The 21,506-nt window shown below is 43.9% G+C and overlaps 1 protein-coding gene across 1 annotated transcript in view; it reads left to right on the forward strand.

Annotated features, from left to right (window-relative positions):
* Positions 1 to 21,506, forward strand: part of cacna2d3a (calcium channel, voltage-dependent, alpha 2/delta subunit 3a) — a 1,018,794-nt gene that overhangs the window by 944,670 nt on the left and 52,618 nt on the right. The window lies entirely within an intron of this gene.

Genomic DNA, 21,506 nt, shown 5'->3' on the forward strand with positions numbered 1-21,506 from the left:
ATCTTGATATTGTGTTCCATATTTATGGATGTTGCATGTTCCCACAAAACTTCCTTAAGTTCCTGGACAGGGCAAGGTGGAACATGGACTGTGGAACATGGATGTCCCCACATGATCTGTCAACAGAATCTACAGCTGAAGTTGAATTCTGTATTTTTTTTCTTGCTTCTTTTAAGCTGAAATGTCTCAATGTCACCCAATCAAATCAAGCGAGCTGCACAGAAGTGCAGTCAGGGATTCAAGCTAAAGACTTACTATTAGCTGCCATGCACTTAGTCACTTACACAAATGGGGTTATTCTAGGATTTTCTAATGATCAAACTTTTAGTTTTTAGTATATACTGTGTGGTCAACGAAAACTCATAGCTTTTTAGTAAACGTTTGTATTTATAAACTAAGGAAAAGGCTTTTATGCTGTTTCAAAATGAGTCAAGTTACTTAATGGCCATGATTTAACAGGCAATATTCTATAATTGGTTTTGCAATGTAAGATAGTTTGCTGTCTACCACTTTGTTAAATCTAATATAACATCAACATATTAACAAATCATTCTTTATGCTTATCCTCTTGTCTATAACTGGTGAGTTAAGGTGCAAAACATCTGATGTTAAAGTATTTAAAACTTAATTCTAATTTCTCCTGCTTTTGGTTGAAATGTTCAAAAATTAAAAAGAAACAGAGTGATTGCTTTAGAACCAGTTCTTTTAACATCTCTAGTTCTGTTTCTACTTTAAAGAAACATTAAATAGATTTGGGCATAGTTTCCATATTAAAATAAGTCTAAATATGCTGCTGCGATGTATATCATATCTGGTTAGCAGCATAGAAAATGCACAGGAAGCAGGATTAAATTAAAATCTATGGCAATAGGTGAGGCTGTCATAAAATGTTCCCCTTCTTTTTCAGTGACAAAGGTAAACAAGATAATTTTTAAGTCACAGAATAAAGATGTTTTTGTTCCCCAGTTAAAATAAGCACTGGACCTATTTGATTATTGACATCTCAGAGATTTCCTTAGGGCTCATATGATTAGCAACAACTCCATATGTACACAGGAAACGACAATGATTACTAACTGTTTTCATTTTTTATTAGCTGTAAGTCCAAAAGGTTATGCTAGAATGAAAAAAATTCTAATCTCATAAAAGGAGGCAGGGTGAAATTCAATGGAAACAGGTATCACAGGAAAAAATAAAAACAAAAAGGTGCGGATGCTGAAAAGGAAACTATATATAAATGTTTTTCATCATGAAATCCATGTATTTATGTCCACAGATAAGTAATGTGGTAGTTTTAAACTTGGCAAAAAGATATTGTTATGTGGCAAGTAGCATGCAGAATTGCTATATAAGTGGAAGGTTAACCCTTATACTGTTAAGTATACAGTGTGGAGTAGATTTCAACTTCCACCACCAGGTGCGAAACTCAGCATTGTGGGCAGGTCAGACCTGTTATACACTAGGCTGGAGCTTCCTTCATACAGTAGAAAGGTGGGCTGATATCTAATGGGTCATAGTTTCCTACCTGGCAGTGAAAGTTAAAATCTATCTGACAGTGCTAGGAAATATTTGCTACCTGTAGGAGGAGCTTTAATCTTTAGTTATGGAGTGTACGAAACTGCTTTGCTTGCCACGCTAGTAGGAAATGATTATAAGAATGAATCGATTGTACAACTAGAATATGGTGCTAAATGTCTTCTGTCTAAAAAAGATGAAGCATGCTTCATTGTTTTTAGATATATCTGCTTAGTGTGGCTAGGCATTGAACAGAATTGATGTCCATATCAATTTGGCCCATGTTAAAACATAACCTGCTCCATCTTGGAGCAGCTTGGGACTGTTTGTGAATTCCAAATAATTGCAGGAGCAAAAATATAAAAACAAACTAGGTCAATTGATTTTGTACAGCTATTATGGAATACTGTGGGATCTGGAATTTTGTCTCCAACACTTGTTTCCATTTGTAATAGAACATCGATAGAAATTTATGGAGTGAGAGGCAACAAAATTCTTCATCAAACAAAATCACCAATAAACTACTGAACTTTGAGAAAGGCTGAAAGGGAGACTCACAACCTAAAATGGTCACTACAGTACTACATAAAAGCTGACATATTATAATGCATTTTATGATTTTCATGAAACATTTTATAAACAACTTACACTAAATTCATGATTTTGAAAGCTAAAAGACTTTAGTCTGCTGGACTAACTGTGTCAGCCTAATCAAAATAAAAACAGAACTCCTTTCAGCTATTTACGATATCAGTTTTTACAGGTGCTACATTTTAAGTTTTTTTTTTGATTTTTCATTGACCATTTACCTTCAATAATAAAAATATTATGTAGGAGGTATCTGATATACAGCTTCCCATCCATATTTGAAACTGCACATGGAGACTTAGTCATCACAAACTGAGACCTGCTCATGGTTTCTTCCTCCACAAGATGTAACAATTTCACAAAGACCAAGTCACTGACTGTTCAAGTTGGAGCAGTTCACTTTCCAACATGGGTCAAAATGATATAGATGTCAATTCTATTCAATACTTAGCCACTAAGTTGATGCATCTAAGAACATAAGAAATAGGAGCAGGAACAGGCCACATGGCCCTTGAACCTGCTCCGCTATTCAATATGATCATGGCTGATCTTCAACTCCACTTTCCCATCCAATCCCTATATCCTTTAATTCCCTGAAAGATCAAACATCTATCAGTCTCAGCCTTGAATATGTCCATACAACATATGTTTGTATGTTCCTTGAATAAATGTTGTTGTGGTCTAAGGGGAGAGGGATAAACCTGGTAATCAGTCTAACAAAAGTAATGGAAAAACTACTAGAGACCATTGCCAAGGATAATATTACACTTAACATTAACACTTGGAGAAGCATTAGGGACAGATATCATAGAATTGTTAAAGGCATTATGTATCTGACTAACATGATTGAGCTCTTTGATGTAGTAACAGAGAGGGTTGATAGCGTAAATATGAACTTTCAAATGGCATGTGATAGCAGCACATAACAGACTATGTGGAAAATAGAAGCACATGGGATTGAAGGGATGAAGGCAACTTGGATACATAATTGGTTAAGGTCTTTGTTACAAGAAGAGCCAAGTGGGGCTGAGGCATTTTATGACAGGAAGAATCAAAGGCCGACGACTCTTCATGGCCGGCAGCACCACCTGCCATTAATGCTCCAAGGCTTTCGCCAGGGATTGTTGCTGGGCACTGGATCCCTGAAGACAGGTGGGTGAAGATGGGAGGGGGATTGCAGGGAGGGGATTGTGGCAGCGGGGGGCAGAGAGGTGGATTTCAGCCTCTTCCGGATGCAGGATCCTTCCATCAGGCACTGAGAGGCCTGACAACAAAGAATCCTTTCGCCACCCACCCCATCACCTGTGCCACTGGCAAACACAACAGTTTGCTGGGCAGCCTATGGGAGGCACAGGAGAACCATGCAATTCCCATTTAATCCCTGAGACATCACTAAACTCCAGTGGGCTCAGGGTGGTGCTGTTGTTGTCTGGTGTACTGACCTCTACCTTGCAGAGGCTGAGCGCCACCTTTCAGACACTTCTTCCATGAACCATGACCCCGCCACTGAACATTGTTTCCAGGACTGTCACTGACCTCTTCTCCTCTGGAGATCTTCTCTCCACAGCTTTGAACCTCATTGTCTCCCAACCCCAGACAGCCCACTTCTACCTCCTTCCCAAAATCCACAGACAGGACTGTTCTGGCAGATTGATCATGTCAGTCTGGTCGTGCCCCATGGAACTCATTTCTTCCTATCTTGACTCCGTTCTCTCTCCCCTTGTCCAGTCTCTTCCCACCAACATTTGTGATTCCTCTGGTGCCCTACGTCATATCAACAATTTCTAGTTCCCTGGCCCTAACTGCCTCCTCTTCACCATGGACATCCAATCCCTCTACACCTCCATCCCCCATCAGGATGGTCTGATGGCTCTCTGCTTCTTCCTTAAACAGAGGCCCGAACAATCCCCATCCACCACTAATCTCCTCCATCTGGCTGAATTTGTTCTCTGACTGAACAATTTCTCCTTAAACTTCCTCCAGATAAAAGGTGTGGCTATGGGTACCCACATGGGCTCCAGTTATACCTGTCTCTTTATGGGATATGTGGAACATTCCTTGTTCCAGTCCTACTCAGGCTCCCTCCCACAACTCTTTCCTCGGTACATCAATGACTGTTTCGGTGCTGCTTCATGCTCTCATCTAGACTTGGAAAAATTTATCTACTTCCTGCTTCCAATTTCCACCCCTCTAACACCTTCACATGGTCCATCTCCAACACTTCCCTCCCCTTCCTCGACCTCTGTATCTCCATTTCTGTTGATAGACTGTTCACCAATATTCACTACACGCCCACCGACTCCCACAGCTACCTTGGCTACAGCTCCTTACACCCTGCTTTCCTGTAAGGACTCCATCCCATTCTCTCAGTTCCTTTGCCTTCATTGCATCTATTCCGATGATGCCACTTTACAAAACGGCACTTCTGACATGTCTTCCTTCTTCCTTAACTGAGGTCTCCCTCTCACTGTGGTTGACAGGGCCCTCAACCGTGTCCAACCCATCTCCTGCACCTCCGCCCTCACACCTTCCTCTCCTTCCCAGAAACATGATAGGGTCCCCTTTGTCCTCACTTTTCACCCCACCAGCCTCCGCATTCAAAGGATCATCCTCCACCATTTCTGTCAACTGCAGCATGATGCCACCACCAAACACATCTTCCCCTCACCCGCCCCCGTCAGCATTCCATAGGGACCATTCTCTCTGGGACACCCTGGTACACTCCTCCATCACCCCCAACACCTCATCCCCTTCCCAGACAAACGCAGAAGGTGCAACACCTGCCCTTTTACTTCCCCCCTCTTCACTGTCCTAGGGCCCAAACACTCCTTTCAGGTAAAGCAGCACTTCACTTGCACTTCCTTCAATTTAGTCTACTGCATTCGCTGCTCCCAATGGGGTCTGCTCTACATTGGAGAGATTAAATGCAGACTGGGTGACCGCTTTGTGGAACACCTTCGGTCTGTCCCCAAGCATGACCCAGACCTCCCTGTCGCTTGCCATTTCAACACTCCACCCTGCTCTCATGCCCACATGTCCGTCCTTGGCTTGCTGCAATGTTCCAGTGAAGCCAAATGCAAACTGGAGCAACAGCACCTCATCTTCAAACTAGGCACTTTACAGCCTTCCGGACTGAATATTGGGTAGAATTTTACCCTTGGCACGCCCATGCGTGAAATAAAGCGCGTTGATGTCAGACGGGTGTCCAGATGTCAACGCGCACTCTCATGATATTTCACTAGGTGGGCGCGCGATGAAGGTGGAGACACACCCGCCATTAATTAAGTGGCCAGTTAAGGCATTTGAAAGACCAATTGACTCCGACTTTACGTAGCCTGTGTGATTTTCAAGCCATCGCACGGGCAAAACGGGCAGGTGGGCAGGCCACAATTTGTAAAACCTCATCCACAGGCGGGATAAGAGGGGTCAGTGGCCTTGTCAAAGCGATTAGTGAGGAGTGCAGGATATCACTTTCTGCTGGTTGCTTCTGTGAACTGGACAGCTTCATTTCGCTTCAGAGCTGCATTCCGACATTTTAGAGGCTTCAGTTCAAGACTCAATGTTGTTTTCCAGGCCCGCAGAGGATCCATACCATGTGGGGCCTTCCAGGTATCAGACAGCCTTCCCTTACCCTGGGAATGGGGATTGTGGCCTCCGCTGGAGACACCTCCTCTGAGGAGGAAGAGAGGGCCAGAAGGGGGAGGAGGACAGGTGTCCCTATTCAGCCTCCAGGGGAGCGACCTGTGGGAGGAGAGACGCATGCACAAGGGGTGCAGGGCCAATAGGAAGCCCAAGGTGGAAGGGGCTGCACAAGACACCACTATCCTGCTGCCAGGGTTTACAGGCAGCGATGCAGCTACCTCAACATGTCTGAGGTGCAATGCCGAAGGAAGCTCCACCTCTCAAGGGAGACAGTGACCTCCATCTGTCAGAGGATCGGCCCTGAGATCAGCTTTGACTGTGTGGATGGACACCCCATGCCAGTGGCTCTGAAGGTCATAGTGGCCCTCAACTTCTATGCCTCCGACTCTTTCAAGGGGTCAGTGGGGTATCTGTGTGGAGTCACCCAATCAGCTGTCCACAGTTGCGTGAAGCTGGTGACAGACACTCTGTTTAGGTGGGTATTGACTTTCATTCATTACCGTACGTACGAGGTCAGCCAGGCTGAATGAGCCAGAGAGCCTGAGGCAATTGCTGGCTTCCCCTGCATTCAGGGTGCTGTAGACTGCACACATGTGGCCATCAATGTGCCAGCAGGTCAGCCGGGTGCCTTGTCAACAGGAAGGGATTCCACTCCATGAATGTCCAGATAGTGTGTGACACAGGATGCAGATTCTGTAAGTCTGTGCAAGGTACCCAGGCAGTTCCCATGACACTTACATCCTCAGACACTCCCAGGTGCCGAGGCTCTTCAGTGCTCCAGCTCAGCTGAATGGATGGCTGCTGGGTGACCAGGGCTATCCCCTCAAAAGATGGTTTATGACGCCTCTCCGCATTCCAAGAACAGGGGCCAAGCAGCGGTACAACAGGAGCCAAAGCACCACGAGGTTTGTGGTGGAGAGAACCATCGGTCTTCTCAAGATACGCTTTCAATGCCATTCAGTGGGTGCATTGCAATTCAACCCAGATCATGTGTCACTGATAGTGGTTGCAGGCTGCACTCTCCACTGGAAAGGGGCTTGCAGTGGAGGAAGAAGATCTTGATGTAGCTGCACAGGCAACAGACGAAGAATCAGTAGTGAGTCCGAAGACAAGCATGGTCAGGAGAACACTGAGGGGATATACATTGACCTAGGCAACCTCTAGGGAGACAGGGACACCTGGAATGCTTTGATCCAATGCTCCTTCAGCTAGCCTGCCAAATAAGAACCACCACATGCCAGGGCTGCAGGCTCCGTACTCGAACCCTGACAGGACCAGTTCCTTGGTCAACAACACACACTATGTGCCACTGCAATAAAGTTTAAGGAGTCACACGTCCATCATAACATCATGGCTTACCCTACACCTACAGAACAAATGAAGCATCCAGAAGCCAGGTGCAAAAAGAAATCTCATTTGCTTCTGAGTGACAAACATTGCAAAAATTAATATTCACCAGTGTATTACATCACACCATTAAAAAAATAACAGAAAAATGGCCCATGGAGCCTGTGCTGGCCCTGCCTGGGAGGGAGCGGCCTGTGCCATGGCTGGCATCTCCCCGGTCGCAGCAGCCTCATCGGATCCCATGGTCACTGGCAGAGGGGCTGAGGAGCTGCTGCCATCATCTAGAGCACCCTGAGAGCCCACAGAAATGACAAGCAACTTGTGCGCCGACATAAGTTCGCCTTGGACCTCCCTGTTCACCATTGATGGACGGGCACCTAGCTGGGATACTGGGTGCCCAATCCATCTCCCACACTGACACTGACCACCTGAGGTCATTGCCGGTGTGAGGACTTGCAGGTCCGAGCGCATCCCCAGGAACCCCTGATTGAGTCCCTGGAGGAGACTCTCCATGGGAGTCGCCACTCTCTCCATGGAGGAGGCTGTGCACTTGGCCATGAGGGTCAACACTGTGCTTATGCTCTGCATGGACTTCTCCACAATGGACACCATGGCACGCACTCCCTCATGTTTCTCCACCAGATCCTCCTGCACACAGTGCTGGATGTCCAGCAGCTGCTGTCTCAGGGATGACTCCAGAGGCCCATCATCAGCTATCAACTGAGCATGTTCCTGGTTCCCAGCAGTCCTGCGAATGCCGGCGCCCTGGACACTCTCTGTCTCCGCCTGCACCTCAAGCAAGTGGGAAGTGCCCTTACCGATGTGCACAGAGATACTAGACGCCAATCTTATGCCCACCAAGGTGCTGGTATCTGCTCTGGTGCCTGCTTGACAGAGAGGGTGTGACGCTGGTGCGTGCTCAGCATGCTGGTCCTCAGAGGTCAGGGTGGGCCTTCAGGCTCCTCACAACAAAGGGCTGCTGGTGAGCCTGAAAGGGAGAAGAAGGACATGTCATTAGTTTAAGTCATTAGACTATCACTGTGCATGCCTGGCACCCTGATGAGACAGAGATCTGCGTCACGGTGCCCTCATCTTTCCATTATCAATAGGCATTCCAGGTTCAAGGTTCACATCAATACACAGACTACACAGCAATGGTTGCAAAAAGCCACATTCTCACCTCAGTGCACTGCACTCTTACCTCCCAGTGGCACCCCACCCTCACTGCGGCTGCTTAACTGAGGTGCATGGTGCCTCTCCAGCCCCAGGACCTCCTGCTCATACCTATTATGCTGGCCCTCTGAAGGAGCAATTCAACTGGTGCCACTTCCCTGCCTTTCCCTGTAGCCCTGCACATTTTTCCTTTTAAGGTAATGATCCAATGCTTTAAGTTCCACCAATCCACATATTTTCCCTTTCTATTGTAAGAAAGAAACTAATGATTTAAAATCTAAAGAAGGTTTTAATATTAATTCAGATTTACTTCCTGTATGCAGATGTTGAATCAAAAAAGTCAGCTACAATATGAGGATTGATTTTTAATCAAGACATAGTTAAACTGTAAATTACGCCTGAAATCATTTATCCATATATTCTGTGTGATTTCGTTTTGAAGGTAATGTCAGAATTTTTCACTCTAAAGATCTGTAATTAATCCTGTTCACAAATGTTCTTTTGTAAGCATACAAACAAGATTGTAAGAACATCTTTGAGCAGTAGCGAGATGAGTGATCTTACTATTCCTTAGAGGTGCGGCATTTAAGATTTACAGGACGCATTCACATTTTGTTTTGTTTATCTTCTCTTCATATTTTATGAAAAATTTTGAAAATAAATCCATTCAGATAGCCATGCTGGAATGCACCATCTGGAAACTGTAACTAATGCATCTAGTGTTGAAAAGTAGAAACAAAATAACATCATTGCTGTCACAAATGAAAAATACTGCAGATAGTGAAAATCTGAAATAATAACAGGAATGCTGGAAATATTCAGCAGGTCAGGCAGAATCTGTAGGGAGAGAGAAAGAGAGTTAATGGGTGGAAATTAATCTGGCCCTTTTGCAACGGGAAGCATGCTGATTTAATTGTGGGAGAGGCTGTCAGTCTGCTGGCAGCAGGGAAACCTCCCACAATTAAGTCGGAGGTGGGAAGGGGCCATTATGAGAAACTCATCCGCTCATGCCAGGATGTCAGTTATGCTTATTAATGTGTCTTTTGACACAATTATCCCTGATATAAAGATAAAAGCAAAATATTGCAGATGCTGGAAATCTGAAACAAAAACAGAAAATGCAGGAAAAACTCAGCAGGTCTGGCAGCATCTTCGGAGAGAGAAATAGAATTGACGTTTTGAGTCCATATGACCCTTCTTCAGAGCTACAGAGAAGCAGAAATGTGATGAAATCTATACTGCTTGAAGGGGGTGGAGTAGGTGGAGCTGGATAGAAGGCCAGCAATAGGTGGGGACAAAGGAGTGATTGACAATTATGTCATGGGCAAAAGGACAAAGGGAGCGCTAATGGTAGTGGTAAAGGATAAAATAGGTGCTGATAGTGACATTAAGGTAAGAAAGCAGAATGTGATAATAGCAGGACAAAGGTAAGCACTCTGAAAAGAACAACATGAACAAGTAACAGATGGCTCTTGTGGGGGTGGTTGGGGGAGGGGGCAGTGGTGGGGGGGGAAAAAAGGGGATCGAAAATGGGTTAAGAAGGTGAGTTAAAAAAGGGGATAAAACAATGAGTAAATGAATGAAAATAAAAATGAATAAAAATAAAAATAAGTGGATAAAAAAAAATCAATTTTGAAAAAGGGATAAAAAAGGGATGTAGATAGTGAAGGGAGTTCATGGTCTAAAGTTGTTGAACCTCCTCTGTGCTGTAACCATTCCGTTCTATGGTTCTAAAACTTCTGCAATTATGATAAGGTGGGTGTTTCACTAAATTCATGAAAAATGGCTCAAATACCAAGCACAGGCTTGCAAACATATTAGCCAAAACTAAATCCTCCCTTTTCCAAGCCTACATAACACACACTGACAGGTAGGAGAGGTTACAGCTCTTGCAATTAATCACAATACAAGATTCTATGTATCATAGATCAGCCGGAAGAGACAATTATGAGGATAGATTGATCCTCAATGCATTTATAAATTTATGTGATGAATTGTTTGAATTAGAATGTCCTCTCTGCAGATGACCTTGAGAGATTTTCAATAACTGAACATTCCTAGTGGTTAATGAGATTATTTTGACATGGCAATAGCAGACTACGTACTGGCTCACCCAGTTGGGTGTATAACAGTAGCGGAGCAGCTGAAATGGATATGACAGCAGCATAATGTTTTCAAGGCTTGATCCATAAGTGAGTTTTTTTAATGGAAAGATGACCTTATTCGCTAATTTCACATGATCTTCCTGTATTCTATTTAACACTGGTGTGAACCCATTTCATTTAAAGGCTGTGCCATTCATTTTTCATTCTGTAGCTGCAGATTGCCTTTCTACAATGGTCGAACCAATAACAAGTGCTGCTTGAAATATTCCTAGCTATAATTATGAATGGATCCATTTGTCATAAATTATTATAGAGTAAGGGAGTGATTAATAGAAGTCCCCAACCCCCTGAAATCGCAATCTAGAATTCACATTCTGACTTTTGCAATTAGTTTTATATGTACTATTTCGAGTATACTTGGAACTTCACACATATATGGACTTACACAGAAATTGCAACACACAAACAGATCATTTGGGTCAGTCTGTCCATGTTGGTACCTTTCCTCCCTGCTAGCAATTTATTGTATTTGGTCAATTTCAGTCTTGACAGCAGTTGGTAGTGTGGTTTAGGAACACCATAATGTTGATTTTAACCTGTGACAGTGGGAAAAGGAAAATCATGCTGGGTGTATTACAGGCAGCCATTTCCCCCCACCACCATAAGTCAAAATCAGCCTTCATCTGTTTTGCTCATGATGATATAAACATAAGTGTTATTTGTAGCAGAAACTCAATGTAATTATAGGTTTCTAATGAGAATTATAGATTTCTAATGAGCACAATATGCAAGGATGTATGATTGAGGATCTTCTACTTAATATATTACTGCTGTCAGTTAAGTTTAAACTAATTCAATGAGTTTCAGTCATTACAAATTGCTGAAATCATAATTACTTTGAGCACTAGATCAAATTCTGTTGTTTCCAAATTTCTTATTTTATTATGATAGAAGTGAACTACTGCACTGACTCTTTAAAGGGGAAAGAAAAACAAGCAAATGACTTCTCAGTCAAGGTACTGCTGCTTTTTACAAAAAAGTTTGATTTTTGACATTTCACGAAGGGTTCTTACCAGGCTGGAGAGAGTTGAGTCAAGTCTTCCTTCAGCGCTCTGGAGATGTCACTGACATGCTGTGTGTTCCAGAACAGTTCCCTAAAGAACAGTGGGCATGTAATTCTAGATCACCTGGGAATGATGAGAAAACTATGTTGAACAACTTAAGCAAAATAATCAAAGACTATTATTATTTGACTTAAACTGAATTTTCCACTTCCTTTCACCTGATTTATGCCAGTACTCAGTTGGACAGGAGTAGGGATCTGTTAGGATGCATTCTCACACTTTTGAACTCTTGTATGTTCTCCCATCATTACCATTGTTTCATACATCCCATTTTCTATTATGATTGTCTCAACTGCACCCAGTCATTTTCTCATTCTTACATAGGCAGATATCCAGTGTTGCTGGTGGTGGAGAAAAAGCAGGAGTGGATTTAATGAGCACAGAGATTTATTTTTCTTTTTATCTGAAGCTTTGTTACCCAAAGAGTGATTAGAATGTGCTATTCACTACCACAGGGCGTGGTTGAAACAAACAGAATAGATGCATTCAAGGGAAAGCTAGATGGTTGCATGAAGGAGAAATGTTGATGGGGTAAGATGAAGAGAGGTTAGGGGTTACAGTGGACCTATGCCCAAGATCCATGTGGGAGGAATGGATGGAGAAATGAGGGGATTAGGGAGGAAACCCAAAAGTGTGAGATTTAAGTAGCTGGAAGCATTATGAGAATGTACCGAGGGCCAAAGTAGGTAAGCGAGGATAGGGATGATGGTGAGAAGACTTCTTCAAATAGAAACATGGAATATTTACAGTACAGAAGAAAGCCATCAGCCCATCATGTCTGTGCCAGCCAAAAAAGAGTTATCCAGCTTAATCCCTCTTTTCAACCGTTGGTCCATAATCTTGTAGGTTATGGCACTTCAAGGACAGTAATTGACTAGGCTGTATTGTTACAACTCATTGTGGACAGAATATACCTGAGCAATTTTTCACATTGTCAGATACATACCAGTGTTACAGCTATACTGAAACAATTGTACTGCGCTTCAAGGGCATATCCAAGTACTTTTGAAATTGAATGAGTTCTGCCAGAACTATCTTTTCAGGATGGGAAGGGAGCAAGAGGTGGGTCTGATGGATAAGTTGAGCCAAAGGGAGAAGGTGGGAGAGAAACTAGAAGGGGTTCAAGGCTGGCTTAGAGGTGTTTCGAAGGCTGCTTTAGTTTGGTTAGCAAGGGGAAGAGGGAAGCAGCTGAGGCAGTCAAGAAAATATTGTCTGTTTTGGTGACAAAGAAGTCCATGAACTTACTGGTTGTTACAGGTGACAGTGTATGGAGTAGGGAGAAACATTAAAGGAGATGGTTTGGAAAAACTGGCAGGGATTATCTTTGCTCTCCAGGGTGATCCCAGACAAGTGGATGATTTTTGTAGAGGAGAGCAAGAACTAGTACAGCTGATGTGGTCCACTGTAGTGTTGAACTAGCAACATCCTAGCCCAGTTGTTTCAATACGGTTGTAATACTGGTATGTATCTGACAATGTGAAAAATTGCTCAGGCATATTCTGTCCACAATGAGTTGTACCAATACAGCCTAATCAATTACTATGCTATTAACCTATTCTCAATCATCAGCAAAGTGGTGGAGGAAGTTTCCAACAGTGCTATCAATTGGCAATTTGCACCAATAACCTGCTCACCAATACTTAGTTTGCAGAACCGCTCATCTACAGACTATATTACAGCCTTGGTCCAAGCATGGACAGAAAGGCTGAATTCCAGAGGTGAGATAAGATTGTTTGCCCTTGGCATCAAGGCAGCATTCAACAAGTGTGCCAATAAAAAGACAGTAAAATTGAAGGCAATGGGAATTAAGGGGGAAGCTGTGCAGTGTAGGGTCATGCCTGGCACAAAGAAAGGTGGTTGTGGGTGTTGGAGGCCAATAGTCTCAGCCCCTGGACATTGCTGCAAGAATTCCTCAGGGCAGAATCCTAGGCCCACCTATATATAGCTGTTCCATCAAATGACTTTCCCTTTATTTTAGGGTCAGAAGTTGGGTTGTTCATTGATGATTGCCCAGTATTCGGCTCCATTCCAAATTACTTAGATAATAAAGTAATACAAGTCTGCTTGCAGCAAGACCAAGACAACATCCAAGCTTGGGCTGGCAAATGGTAAGTAACATTTGTGGAAAGTGCCAGGCAATAATCATCTCCAACAAAAGTGAGGACACTACCTACCCCATGAACATGCAATGATATTACCATTGCTGAGTTCTCACCACCAATATCCAGCAGGTAGTGGCCCATGGACCGACCTGCCCCCAGGAATCAAAGTAATCTGCATAGCAACACTAGAAGCCATGTAAATGAAACTCTCCCCCAGGTCTGTTGAGGAATGACTAAGTCAAGTTGATCAATAATTCTCTTTGCTGACATACATGATTTCCTGCACTTAATATTCAAGAAAAAGAATTATCCCCTTGTCAAGAGAAGAATTTACTTTGACAGCTCAGAAAAGAGATATCAGTCAAAGCGATGATCCTAACACAAGTACAAAAGAATTTGCTGCCAAAGCATTTCGTTAAAAGTTTGAGTCTGAAGAGGAATTGTTTGCTTGGGAGAATTTCAGCAATTCTTGGCTGCTGAACAAAACACCTGACTAATGTGAGACGCTCCATCAATTGAAATCTGCACCCCCACGAGCTTTTCATGTACTCCTGCTGGATTAGTTAATCTGAACCATGGTATCAATGGTCGAGCTATAATCGGCCTGTCACCTCTGGGAAAATTGAACAGGGCTCTCACTAACCAGTGACCCTGCTGGAAATAAGTGTATATGGAGATCTCACACAGACAGGACAGGCTCATTGTGTTGCCTTCCAGAGTTGAGAAGCCTGTCCTCATTCATATTAAGTGTTCATATCCAAATAATGGCCTCTTGAGCAAGGTACTGGAGGATGGCTCCCTGTAAAACCGTAACAAGCAAGCAAGCAGTGTCTACAAAAGATATAGGAAGGAAAATGAAAACGGTAAGAAGAAAATAAGCAGGTGAAAATCATATGACAATCAAATTGTATAATAAAACATCAGATTTTACAGTATGTGCTGTGACAGCATATGAGAAATCATTTTGCTCTGCCCAGATTTTAAAATGTGTTAGAGTCCTTTGACATACTGTAGATCATGGCATCCTTTGAAGTTTCCAAAAATCCTTCCAAAAATGGAGATCAACTTATAAAATGTGAACTGCCAGTGTGGATGTGGGTGGCCGCCATTTTGAAATGAGAATAAAAACACTGCTAATTCATATTAAATTAATGTGACACAGCTTATTGAATGAATTAATTGTGCAAAGATATCTTTAAACACAATCATAGGGCAGAATAATACCGGGGGTGGGGGGGATGGGGGAACCCCCATCCCCCTCTTCCCCCCCTCCCGATATGCTCCATGCTGACCCGCCCCACAGCCATAAGGGCTGTGGGGCAGACTAAAGAATGCCAAGGGGGACTTCTGCCCCTCATCACAGTAAAGTCCCACCCTCTGGAGCTGATGGCCAATTCAATTGATTGGTAGCTCCATCAGTCTGGCAGCGCCAGGAAGGTGTTAGTGGCAGCTGCCAGGACTGCAGAAGGGAAAAAAAGATCAAGGCCCATGGATCCCCGGAGCAGCTGAGTCCAGAGTCTTGGGCTGGGACAGCTTGGGCAGGTTAAGTAGAGGACCAAGGGGGGTAGTGGGTGGGTTTAAGGGAGGGAGCAGGTAGGAAGGAAGGGGAGGTTCAACCTCAGGGTGGGGGAGGGGGCTGCCCCGCGATCAGCCAAGGGCAGCCCCCGAAGAGCAACCCTCCCTTCCTTCCATCTCTTTAAACATCTAAGTTTTTAAAACAGGCTTCCTGTTCTTGCCCTACTGCTAACGACAAAGGCTTTATGGAAACAAGCCTACTTGACCTTTAATTATTCATTTAAATATGGCAGGCGGACTGCCGATTTCAGTGCCCATCCCCCTGTATTACGGGATGGGTAGAAAGGTGGTGGGGTGGGCACCCCCCCTTTTTACATGCGCCCTCCCTTTTTACATGCCCCCCAATCCCCTCGCACCTCCCAGGGAAACACGCCTGCCAGTGGCATGTAAAATTCAGCCCAAAGCATTTTAAAACTGGCAAATTAATTGTCTTCAGCATCCGATGCAAAGAGTTCATTGAATTTATTCTGAGTCACTTTGGCTATGACATCATCATAAGGATCATATGGCATCATCACTGTGAATCAGATGTGGTGCTTTCACTTTCATAATCATCCCTCCACATCAAATCATCTTCCTCGCCAATCACTGAATTGGATAATCCGTATTTTTTCAACGATCTGATGTTGCTTTGCACATGAATAGCATCCCACAATTTGATAATGTAACCACATAAAACATCAAGCGGGCCAGCACGCATATTTCCACTCTTTGTGAAGGCTTTGTCTCCATCAACCTGCTGCCTATTCCATTCAATGTAAACAGTATCCTTGAACGGCTTTTTGAGGCACACCTCCAAAGGTTGAAGTACAGATGTTAGACTTCCTGGCAGGACTGCAATTTGGGTTTTATTTCTTCATAGGCACTTCTTGATCTCATTGGTTATAAAGGATAAGAACATGTCCCACACAAATAAGCTGCATTCTTTGCATAAGCCACAGGAATGCCTATTGCACACATTATCAATCAATAACTTCACTCCATCCCCATCCATCCAACTACTGTCATGGACATGCAGAAAAACTCCTGCAGGAAATTTGATGTCCAGCACAGTTTGAAAATTACCATAGGCTTTAATTTCATTTCATTGGCCGTGCAGGCTAGCACCACCATAATCTTCATTTTTCATTCATTCATGGGATGTGGACTTCACTGGCCAGGCCAGCAGTTATTGCCAATTGCTAATTGGCCTTAAGAAGGTGGTGGTAAGCTGCCTTCTTGAACCGCTACAGTCCATGTGGTGTAGGTACACCCACAGTGCTGTTAGGAAGGGAGTTCCAGGATTTTGACCGAGTGACAGCGAAGGAACAGCGATATATTTCCAAATCAGGATGGTGAGTGGCTTGGAGGGGAACTTCCAGATGGTGATGTTCCCATGTGTCTGCTGCCCATGTCCTTCTAGACAGTAGTGGTCGTGAGTTTGGAAGGTGCTGCCTAAGGAGCTTTACTGAGTTCCTGCAGTGCATCTTGTAGATGGTACACACTGTTGCTACTGTGTGTTGGTGGTGGAGGAAGTGAATGTTTGTGGTTGTGGTGCCAATCAAATGAGCTACTTTCTCCTGGATGGTGGCAAGCTTTTTGAGTATTGTGGGAGCTGCACTCATCCAGGGAAGTGGGGAGTATTCCATCACATTCCTGACTTGTGCTTTATAGATGGTGACAGGCTTTGGTGAGTCAAGGGGTGAGCTACTTGCTGCAGAATTCTTAGCCTCTGACCTGCTCTTGTAACCACGGTATTTATATGGCTAGTTCAGTTCAGCTTCTGGTCAATGGTAACCCCCAGGGTGTTGACACTCGGGGATTCAGCGATGGTAATCTCATTGAATGTCAAGGGGGAATGGTTATATTCTGTCATGTTGGAGATGGTCATTATCTGGCACTTGTGTGGCACGGATGTTACTTGCCACTTGTCAGCCCCAGCCTGGGTATTGTCCAGGTCTTGTTGCATTTGGACATGGACTGCTTCAGTATCTGAGGAGTTGTCAATGGTGCCGAACATTGTGCAATCATCAGCGAACATCCTCACTTCTGACTTTATGATGGGAGGAAGGTCATTGATGAAGCAGCTGAAGATGGTTGGGCCTAGGACACTATGCTGAGGAACTCCTGCAGTGATGTCCTGGAACTGAGATGATTGACCACCGATAACCACAACCATCTTTTTTTGTGCTAGGTATGACTCCAACCCGTGGAGAGTGTTCCCCCTGTTTCTCATTGACTCCAGTTTTGCTGGGGCTCCCTGAGGCTACACGCAGCCAAGTTCTGCCTTGATGTCAAGGGCAGTCCCTCGCACCTCACCTCAGGAGCTCAGCTCTTTTGTCCATGTTTGAACCAAGGCTGTAATGAGGTCAGGAGCTGAATGGCCCTGGCAGAACACAACCTGAGTGTCAGTGAGCAGGTTATTGCTAAGCAAGTGCTGCTTGATAGCACTGTTGGTGACCTCTTCCATCACTTTACTGACGATGGAGAGTAGACCGATGGGACGGTAATTTGCTGGTTTGGATTTATCCTGATTTTTGTGTACAGGACATACCTAGGCAATGTGCCACATAGCCAGGTAGATGCCTTTGTTGTTGTTGTACTGGAACAGCCAGGCTAGGGGCGTGGCAAGTTCTGGAGCACGGGTCTTCAGTACTTTTGCCAGAATATTGTCAGGGCCCATAGCCTTTGCAGTTTCCTGAGCCTTCAGCCATTTCTTGTTGTCATGTGGAGAGAATCAAATTGGCTGAAGACTGGCACCTGTGATTCTGGGGACCTCCAGAGGAGGCCGAGATGGATCATTCACTTGACACCTCTGGCTGAAGATTTTGCCAATGCTTCAGCCTTATCTTTTGCACTGATGTTCTGAGCTCCCCCTTCATTGAGGATGGGAATATTTGTGGAGACTCCTCCTCCAGTGAGTTGTTTAATTGTCCACTATCATTTACGACTGAATGTGGCAGGACTGCAGAGCTTAGATCTGAACCGTTGGCTGTGGAACCGAGTAGCTCTGTCTATCACTTGCTTCTTATGCTGTTTGTCTACCAAAGTATTCCCATGTTGTAGCTTCAGATTAATACCTCATTTTTAGGTATGCCTGGTGCTGTTCCTGGCATGCCCTCCTGCACTCTTCATTGAACCAGGGTTGATCCCCTGGCTTGATGGTAATGGCAGAGTGAGGGATATGCCATGCCACGAGGTTACAGATCGTGGCTGAGTACAATTCTGCTGCTGCTGATGGCCCACAGCGCCTCATGGATGCCCATTCTTGAGACGCTAGATCTGTTTAAAATCTATCCAATTCAGCATAGTGGTGGTGTCACACAACATGTTTCCAGAAGAACTGTGCTATGGTACTATCACAGATAGATGCATTTGCAGCAGGCAGGTTGGATGAGGTCAAGTATGTTTTTCCACTAGCAGCGACGTCCTTTAGGACTCGGCCAGCTCAACTGGTACTGATGCTACCGAGCTCCCCTTGGTGATGGACATTGAAGTTCTCCACCCAGAGTACATTCTGTGCCCATGCCACCTCAGTGCTCCCTCCAAGTGATGTTCTACAGGGAGGAGCACTGATTCATCAGCTGCAGGAGGATGGTACGTGGTAACAGCAGGAGGTTTTCTTGCCCATGTTTGATGCCATAAGACTTCATGTGGTCCAGAGTCAATGGGACTGCCGGTGGGACAGGACATACCCAGGGATGGTGATGGTGGTGCCTGAGACATTATCTGTAAGGTATAATTCCATGAGTATGACTATGTCTGTGAGACAGCTCTCCCAATTTTGGCACAAGCTCCCAGATGTTAGTAAGGAGGACTTTGCGGGATCGACAGGGCTGTTGTTTCTGGTGCCTAGGTCGATGCCAGGTGGTCTATCTGGTTTTATTCTTTTTTAGGCCATTTCAGAAGGCAGTTAAGAGTCAACCACAGTGCTATGGGTCTGGAGTCACATGTAGGCCAGACCAGGTAAGGGTGGCAGATTTTCTTCCTTAAGTATTAGTTGGCCATCATTGACTTTTAATTCCAGATTCTTATTGGGTTCTAATTCCACCATCCCACCATGTTGGGATTTGATCCCAGGTCTCTGGATTACTAGTCCAATGACAATACCGCTACCTCCCCTTGTATTCTCATGTTGTTTTCACTAGAACTGTTTTCAAACCTTTTCACCCTACAGTTTGGCTATTGGGCATGTCAAAATTCATGGGCACTTCACCTACATTGCCAATGTGACTTAATGGGTACTCATATTTTTGCTACTTTCAGATGATGAACCGCTGAAAACTGGTAATCCTGGCATCGAGGTCTCTTGGTAGTCTCTGAGTGATCTTGGTCTTCTGTTGCAATGCTAGACTCATATTTCATCCCATCAAGGGGCTGCACCAACTAGCTGCTGCTCTGAAATCTTTGCTGTACTCAGGGTTTGATGTGGCTCGCCTAAGTGTCTGTATGCGCACTCCATTTCTGATGATGTAACCATTCTAACAATTTTCAGGGACGTATTCCGATACGAGATTCTCAAGATCACACCAGTGGCTGGTCCCTGTTCTCATGGTCCATTTGCTCTTGGGCAACTTCTTCAGGGTGGGTTCCTCTTCTTCCGTTCTCACATCAGTTTTCCACTAACACTGAATTCTCTCACTGCAGCACAGCTAATTGATAGGTTAGCAAACGTTACGACTTTTAGCATAAAAGCAGCTTTGTACTTCATTTATAAAAACAAAAAAACTGCGGATGCTGGAAATCCAAAACAAAAACAGAATTACCTGGAAAAACTCAGCAGGTTTGGCAGCATCGGCGGAGAAGAAAAGAGTTGACGTTTCGAGTCCTCATGACCCTTCGACAGAACTTGTCGAAGGGTCATGAGGACTCGAAACGTCAACTCTTTTCTTCTCCGCCGATGCTGCCAGATCTGCTGAGTTTTTCCAGGTAATTCTGTTTTTGTTTTGTACTTCATTTGTTTTGCTGGAGGACCCATTTCTGTTCATTACTCATTATGCCATGTATGGTGTTCTCTGTTTGGGTGTATCTTAAACTCCTGCATATCATCTTCATGACAGAGCCCATATCACCTACTTGATCCCATGCACCAGCTTACAGTATAAGGTAAGTAAAATATGTATTTCTGGGGTGAAAAATTGAGAGCAAGTACTAATACGAGACCATTACTAATAGCTGAAAAGGGGGGTGGGGGTTGACTTATACACAAAATATATGCAAAAGCATGATTTTTGTCTTTGAAGAAATGGAGTCATCTTATACACTGGGTTGACTTAACTGCCACGATTTACGGTAGAAATTACGCATGACTGTTTGTTTTTGGCACAACACTTCCTTCATGAGTGATTAGTCCCTCACCATTAGGTATTTCCAATGTGGGAAAAAAAGCCAAGAAAATTAACATTAATGTATTTTGATTCCAATATAGGGTTTGCATTAGAATTGAGAAGGCTGTGATTTAAACTGAGAGAAAAGGCTGAAAATCCTATCATTAATCTGATTAAAAAATAGTCTTCTGTAATAGCATTGCTGACTTTCTTTTTTGCTAAAAAGAGCAAAGATCATAATTTTGGTCTTAAAATGTTTAATGCTCCTTTTGACTATCATGCTTGCTACTTCACTACTCCCCGTGCTGTCACAGGTAAGTAACTGTATCTACTGATTTTTAGGCAACAGTAAACTTGGTCTGTGTTTTAAAGCATATACAGCAAATTTGTATAGACTCCATAGAGTGTAAAATAAATACCATAATGAACTAGAACCTGGTGAATCCCTATCTGTGGGCCCCTTAAATCAATTCCCGGGACTTAAAGTAAAACAGTATTATTTATAAAGCAATTGAGTATCCGATAAGATCGCCTATTTTAAAGGAAGGCTTTCTTTAGTAAAATTGAGTTTATTTTTTCTGGCTGTCACTGCACTTAGCAATCTACTTTAATAGCATAATGATGGAAAATGCTTGCATGTTGTACAGCCCAATTGTGTAGCAATAAGATTTTTAAAATTCATTCTCGGGTTGTGAGTATTTTATGCAGGGCTGACATTTGTTGCCCATCCCAAGATGCCCTGAAAATATGGTGATGGGCTGCCTACTTGAACCGCTTCTGTCTATGTGGCAAAGATGCTCCTGCGATGCTGTTAGACTGGCAGTTTTGACCCAGCAACAATGAAGGTACAGTGATCTATGTCCGTGTCAGGATGTTTTGCAACTTGGAGGGGAATTTGGAGGCATTGGTGTTCCCATGCGCCTGCTGCCCTTGTCCTTCTAAACAGTAGAGGTCGTCCACTGAATGACTGTATGATAGCTAAAGTTGTTACTGCATGTTTGCTTGTAGCCAGATGGCTCGATGGTCACA

The sequence above is a fragment of the Carcharodon carcharias genome, chromosome 7, assembly GCF_017639515.1.
Source record: "Carcharodon carcharias isolate sCarCar2 chromosome 7, sCarCar2.pri, whole genome shotgun sequence".
Lineage (NCBI taxonomy): Eukaryota > Metazoa > Chordata > Chondrichthyes > Lamniformes > Lamnidae > Carcharodon > Carcharodon carcharias.